Source organism: Salvia hispanica, chromosome 5 (genome assembly GCF_023119035.1).
Source record: "Salvia hispanica cultivar TCC Black 2014 chromosome 5, UniMelb_Shisp_WGS_1.0, whole genome shotgun sequence".
Taxonomy (NCBI): domain Eukaryota; kingdom Viridiplantae; phylum Streptophyta; class Magnoliopsida; order Lamiales; family Lamiaceae; genus Salvia; species Salvia hispanica.
In genome coordinates, this window is record NC_062969.1 from 9,323,962 (window position 1) to 9,331,974 (window position 8,013).

Sequence of the window (8,013 nt, forward strand, 5' to 3'; positions counted from 1 at the left end):
GGTGTACGGCGACCGCCGGCGACCGGCGGGCAGAGCAATGCAGCAGTCCGCCTCGAAAAAATACGCTTGGAAGAGAAGTCTCGCCCGACGACCGCCGGAAGTCATACGGCGGTCCGCCGCCGAAGAAACAGACTCTCTGGACTCCAACGCGGCGACCGCCGGCCAAGGTGCAGCGGCTCGCCGGAGAAAGGCGGCGAATCTGAGATGCCCTAGATTTGCTCCAAGATTTGCCATATTTTGAAGATCTTTTCCTTCTACAACAAGGAATGACTTTCCCCTATAAATAAGACCTCAAGCTTCATCAAAAAGAAAGAGCTTCTACTTGCAAAAATCATTCATAGAGATCAAAAGCTAGAGTACTTCACTTGTGCAAGGAATTGGAGAAGGATTTCAAGAACATCAAGAACGACAAGGATTCAACCTACGGGTTTTATTTGCTTTAGTTTTATGTTCCAATTGTCTTCCCTTCAATCTATGTGTTTAGCTTATTTCATCATATGTAACTAAACTCATAGGATTCTAGGGATGTGTTAGTAACGACTTTGGCTATACAATTCCTTTTTCTATTTAATATCCGTTTTGTTTTTACTTTGTTTCTTCCCTAAGTAATTCTGATGCTTCATGATTGAGTGACACAATCGCGTATGATTTAATATAACTTGCTTCATAATTGTGAGAGAGTTCTAGCGAGTTAGATCCACTTAGTAGACACTACAGTTAGTTTCCCTTAAAACGACACTGTTAATTGAGAGTGAGGACTTTTCAAGGGTCTTAGGAGCTTTTTGGAGTTACGTGTTAGGATTGACAACCCTAATCTGGTAATCAACGTTTACATCGCATGAGCATATGCTAGGTGACTCGTCCTATCAAAGTAATAACTGTGCTAGGATATTGTAGTTTGGAATTTGTATAACCATAACTGTGAACGCATATCCTTGGGATTCCCTTATCTCTATCAATTGTCTCTGTGTTTTGCTTGCATTTAGTTGTTAGTTGTTTTCAAATATTTTCTGTTTTCAAAGTTTTCCAAAATCTCCTGTTCTTCCAGATAGTAATTGAATCTTAGTAGAGGATAGACACTTTGTGTTTGCCTTCCCCGTATTCGATATCCCGGTACTGACTTTTAGCTATACTATATATACTCTGTATACTTGCAGGTTTATTTAGTACTAAAAAATAGTGCATCGGTTGGTTTGAGGAGATCTATGAGACTATTGGTTCTGTGATCCTGGGCAACAACCAAGTTTGCTGTGTAAAAGGGGTAGGCACCGGGAGGATGAAGTTGGAAGATGGGAGTGTAAAATTACTGAATGAAGTAAGGTATATCCCAGATTTTAAAAGAAATCTGATTCCATTGGATGTGCTTGAGAAGAAATGGTGCATGATTGTCACTGTTGAGGGCAAAATGGTTGTTAGCAGAACACTACTGCAATCAGAAAGAAAGGGAAATCTCTATTACATGAAGGCTTCTGTTGTAAAGGGCCAAAATGAACTACATTCTGTGACTGGGGATGATTTCAGATTATGGCACACAAGACTTGGTCACCCAGCTGCAGGCAGCATCAAGGAGTTGGTGAAAATGGGTGTGATCAAGGAAGTTGAGACTAAAGATCAGCCTCCTTGTGAAGAATGTGTCTTGGGAAAATCCAAGAAATTGCCCTACCCAACAGGTAAACACACGTCTACAAAACCTCTAGATTACGCACATAGTGATTTATGGGGTGCCTGCTCAAGAGAAATCAGTAGGGAGAGGAAGATACTACATGACTGTTATTGATGATTTCTCTAGGAAAATTTGGTTATACATTTTGAAAGATAAATCACATGCCTTCAGTAAATTCAAGGAGTGGTGTTATGAGGTTGAAAGGGGAAAGGGGTGTGTGCCTTAAGGACCCATAATGGGCTTGAGTTCCTGTTCAAAGAATTTGATGAGTTTTGCAAAACTAAAGGGATTAAAAGGCATCGAACTGTCCCATTGAATCCCCAACAAAATGGGGTGGCTGAAAGAGCCAATAGGACCATCATGGAGAGAGTGAGGTGTATGCTCTTGGCTTCTGGAATGGAGAAAAGATTTTGGGCAGAGGCAGCAGATACTGCAGCAAGGCTAATAAATAAGTGTCCATCTTCCAGTGTTGATGGAAATGCTGGGGTTTGGTGCCCCTTACACAGCGGAAGACTTGTACAAAACAAATAAATGAGATACGGATCTATTTGACCCTTGCACAACGGAAGACTTGTACAAAACAAATAAATCAGATACGGATCTATTTAACCGATTATGCGATTAATCAATTCACATGTTAATCAGATAATTGCATGCTAGAACACAAATAATTCACGCTTAGAAAAATATAAATCCTAAACATGATTTCTACGGTATATAGTTACCGATTTTGATTCTCCAAAGAATCGTCGATTGCTCGCGCTTTCTCCACGATGATGTTCTTGAGTACTAGACCACGGATCTTCTCTCTGGTTCCCGAACCGTATCTCGATATCAGGGTGGGCTGATATCATCAAAATGCTAGGACTCGAATAAAGAAGACAGAAAATTCCTCACGGAGGAGGAGCTGAAAATCTCACGGAGGAGAAAACCAATGAAAAAATCGTTTCCTTTGGTAGAGAGGAACGAAAATTTCATTAATGAAATAATTAATTATTTTGTCTCCTTTATTCTCCTATTTATATTACGTTCATTTTGGACCCAAACAGGGATCTGTGGAAGGTTTTGGATATAGGCTCCTCCAATTAGCTTTTTACTAATTAAATTGAACCCACAATTTAGTACAAGCTTATATAGGAATATTACGAGCAGCCACTACAAAAGTAATATTGAACTCTCCCCATCCAAATATGAAATTACAAGTAATCCGGGTTTCCGTTATTTATATTATTTATTTCCCGCGCTTAAGATATAAATGTCCATTAATTAATTAATATCTGCTATGCCTTGTTCGAACTCCTCTTGAGGACATTATCAAACGAGACTCACCTCGCGCACGATTCAACATAATAGCAATCCTAGCACCGCTAGATATTAATCACCACTACCCAATATATCAGGATTATTGGGTTGCGAAAAACCCGCACCATTTGATAAGTCAAAGTAGTGCATAATCAATACCGTATGCTCAATGCTAACATATGTAGATTAAGAAATAGTATTTTATCAAGACCTAGTCTTTCAGTAGATAGCATAAAGACACGTCTTGCTGTTAGATCCGTTCAGTGCTATACCACACCAATGTCATCTTATTTCAGTAAGGCTTAGAAATATGCGGACTAACATTGCAACCTTTCACGATAGGTAGTCTAAGCCTATCTAGGTTGTGAAATTCTTCTTTTTCTTTTGCAAAGCATTGCATAGATCTGACCGTGTTACCTTAAAGTGGACGACGCCCACAACCGGTCTACTAAGCAAAAGACTTAGACTTTGTTTGCTTCTTATACATTTAAATGGTTATAAAACATCTTATAAATGCACAAGCAAACACAATTTAATAATATACTGATTCTATTCGTGCAAAACTGCTCGAATAATACTGAATCAGGTTAAAAATGGATTGTAGAGTTTTTCGTATACAAGCAAGATTCTATTCGCTCGAAACTGCTCGAAACATGCTTTTCAGTATACCAAACCTAACAATCTCCCACTTATACTCAAAACATGCTTTCGAGTATACCCACTGCCAAAAACTCTCCCACTTATACTCAAAGTAGGTCTTTGTACTAGATATATCGAACTACCATTCATTTCACAAGGTGAAAGAAAAATCTGCTTGGTTGTTCTCTGATTATATCTTTTTCACCATAATGTCTTTGTTGCGTACTTGATCTTTAATTAATTTCATCCCCATATGTGATTGCTTAGCTTAATAAACTCGTGTGTCCCTTGAGTTAGCCTTCACTAGAGTAATAAAAAATAATACTCATAGGCATACTCAAACTTACGATTAAAGCTATTAGGAAGATATTCCTAAGGTAAACACATATTCAGAGGATGACTTACTCGATCACTGATTAGTCATAAAACTAAGACAGTGTAACCCCAAGGACATTACATGAATGACTGGTAAACTAGAATATAGTTACTAGTCTTTCTCAAGCACTAGGGTATATTCATTACCTCAATCAAAATCCTTTGTCATGGTTAATATGATATATACTTGCTATGCAAAAGCACAACTAATATCAAACTTAGTACACATTATAGCATACATGAGACATCTATCTCCAAAACTAGTCTCATTATTCTTGATCTCACTAAGTGTCAAACGACACTCGACTAGAGACAAGACAATTCCATCTTGAAAGGTAAAACCTTTGCATGGAAATTCTAATGCTAAAACGTTCCAAGCAATGTATAGATATAGGATTCCTAAGAGAATCTCATCATTCTTTCTAGCAATCTTAAAAAGACTTAGATGCTCAGAATGTAATTAGTTTCTCTTTAATCCTTTATCTTAAACTGGGCAGACAACCAGTTTCCTACGCCAGATGCCAATCTTAGTTGTTTGCAACTTTTGTAGATTTCATCATCGTAGAGTACCAATAATACCATATTTAATGCACTTTCAACTTCCTTGTGCTTACAGCACTGCTATGGGCAAAAGTCAAATTCCAGATATTTGACAATTTTGATAAAACACATATACTCTGATTTAGATGCTTGCCTAAGACCACGAAGGTCTTTATAAGCTTCAAATCATGCGTTTCTTGCCCTTAATTACATATCCATTAGGATGTTCTAGTAGATGATTTCCTCAAGACTTCTATTTATAGAAAGCTATCTTGACAATCATATTACATACATTCTAATTTATGCAAGATCCGATAGACAATAGGATCGAATCAATCCTGGCACAACGACATACGAGAGGATTGTTCTCTTTGGGTATAACCCATTGTCATTCTCTAGCCTTTTGAGATCCACATTTACACTTGCAAATATATTAGCTCCCACTGACTGACACAACCTATAGGTAGTATTGCAAGTCTTGTAAAACATGTTGTCTATCTTAGATTGTAGTTTGGAATCTATCACCTTTTCAAGGATGAATATCCAAATGAACCAATACTACATTGTAGTTAAAGGGATTATGTTCAAGTTAATCTAAGACTAAGTCTTACGACACTCTTAGACCCATGAACTTGTTATGTTCCTAAGAACGCTCCCACTACGACCTGGTTCTCACAATCATAGGTTCTGAAGTTGATTTTATTAGTGCAAAAGTTTCTAATGGTATGAATCCTTGGTAATGTGGAAAATCCGATATCTCTCTCTTTATCTTGAGAGTTATCACGTTATTAGGCTTGTAGTTCCTCTCTTGATCTTCATACAAGAATTTTATCTTTGAAGATTAAAGAACTTATAACCTTACATCATTTGGGACAAGCTTAAATCATACCTCAGTACTCAACTCCAATTACTTGGATACCTCTCCAACATGTGTTGGAACAACATTACACCTTGAGATGTGCTAGACTAGAGACGCTCTAGTCCACAACTCGTGTTTTGTAGAAGGTACTGATGTTGGTAGTTTCTTTAACTCTTATCCCATCAATGATAAGATTTTAATGAGTACAACTCATCACTTAATCAAACTTGTCTTAGAAAGACTTCGATTCCTTCTTACATAACTATCTCATTCATTAGAAGAATGCTTGGATTCGTCAATGGAGATTAGACTCCCACTACTGATCATAACCTTTTCTCGTCTTCTTATGGTGTAAACCATTAAGACTCGCTAGTCTTTCTATGTTGCACTTCTATAAGTATTCTGAATCAAACGATTCTAACTCATAGTGCATCAAACAGACATTCTCGACTTTCAAGCTATTTAACAAACAAATTGTTAAAATCTTGATAGTCTAGATCAGTTTGAACAATTGCTAAGTATTTTCTTGGCCTTAAGACTAAGAGCCATAAATACTTTATCATTCAATGATTAAGAAGTTGATGTGTTGTTGAATACTCAACCTTGTCGCATTTATATTATTTTAATACTATGATGCCTTAAGCATCAACCATAAAACAATAGTTGAGCATTAATAGCTCCCACTGCAACAAAAACCTAACTGGATCAAGATCTCTTACTTAGAAGTTGCATTGTCATGTAAGTCATTGTCCTTCTATAAAATAGGTCAATCCAACTCACAAAGCATCTTTTCTCGCTTTAAACAAACTTTGATGACAATTCAGGCTCTCCCATTTCCATATCTAGTCTTTTGTTCAAATGAACTAGGACTTAAGAAAAATGCAGCCTTTATGAATTCGTCATCTATCATGTTACTTTCCTCTAACAGTAATATAACGACTATTATTCTGAAGATTTTCTACTTTTCAGTTAAACCTTCTTGTAGTCATTTCTTATTACTTTAGGCGATGACTTGTGTCAGAAACTATTTGAGTGATCAAAAGATCCTCAAAACATTCTGTCACTCTAGGATATTCCAATCGAATCATCTTGACAGATTCTATTGATATCCATCTTTCATCGTCATTAACCAAGACTTGTCAAGCTACTTAAAGGAAAATAGCTTGACCTTATTCCTCAAAGAGCTTGTCAAGTACATGCATAATGCATTCTCGAACATTCTTCGTGGAATTATGTCGAGGAAATGGAGGACATGAATCATTGAGTATAAACTCCAAGCTTTCAGCGATGAGAATCTTATCCATTTTCGTTTCCGGTCTACATAATTTAGGCATTCGAGTTTACTTTCTTTAAGGATCGCAGACAAATATTAAATGACATAATGAAGATTTGGCAAATAAACTTATTATCACATACTTATGCTCAATACATAATCACAAATAACCACAAAACAATTATGTATCTTGCAACTGTAAAATCGAAAACAGGTACCCTCCATAAGAGGTCAATACTCATTCACAACTTTAACATTTTTACTGGTCACAACACCGACGAATAGTCCAGAGACCACAAAATGGCATGGCCGCCTAATGTTGCCTAAGCACGACCATCGGATTTAGCATTACAGAATTTTATCTCTACAACACACTCCCATGACAATGTTCATGTGCTGATAATAAAATTAAGCTATCTCATAAATTCTGATTGAACCCTGAAACTCGTAGTTCCTTAGGATTATTGTCCCCACAGAGTGGGTGGCGATAATATTAGGAACCACTTTCTAGTTCATTCAATTTATTGTGTGAGAAGTCCGCCCTTATGAACTTACTGTTTCGTAGGATTATTGTCCACACGGAGTGGATGACGATAATATTAGAAACTAGATTCATAAAATTTGCAAACCAACCGATGGAGACCGTATACAACGCACTTGTTGTAATCATCACTTAGATATTTTGTATGGTTTTTGCATAATTATAACATAAGCAAATAAAACAAATAATCCACTTTATATAAATAAACACCAAATAAACATATAAATCCATTTAATGCATGGCAATTAAACAAACATGATAATTATCGAAAATTATTTAATATAATCAAAGGGAGAATCAATTATATAATTAAGTTTTATCTTGGATAATCATTATCCAATTACTGATAGGATTTATCAAGATAGAGTTAACTATCTAAATCAATTCAGGATAATTCTAGATTTTATTTCGATAAAATCATATCCTACAATTCAAGATAACGTTGATTTAGGATTATCATTATTTAAATCGTACTAGGATATTACTAGATAGAAACAATTATATCAAAATCCATTAGATAAAAATAAAATCCTTTCAACCATTTATATCAATCTCAATTCTATTTAGAATAGACATCATGGATATATCAAACATTACTTAGGATTTCTTAGATAAATAAATTTATCTAAATCCAATTAAATAAGGATTTTCTTATATATCATTAACATCCTAATCTATCTAGGATATAAATCCGAAAGATAAGGATAACTTGGATTAATACTTATTTTAATCCATCTAAGATTTGTCTTAATAGAATTAAAAACATTCAAATTCATAGGATAAAATAAATTAATATAAATGTTTATCCTAATTCATCAAGG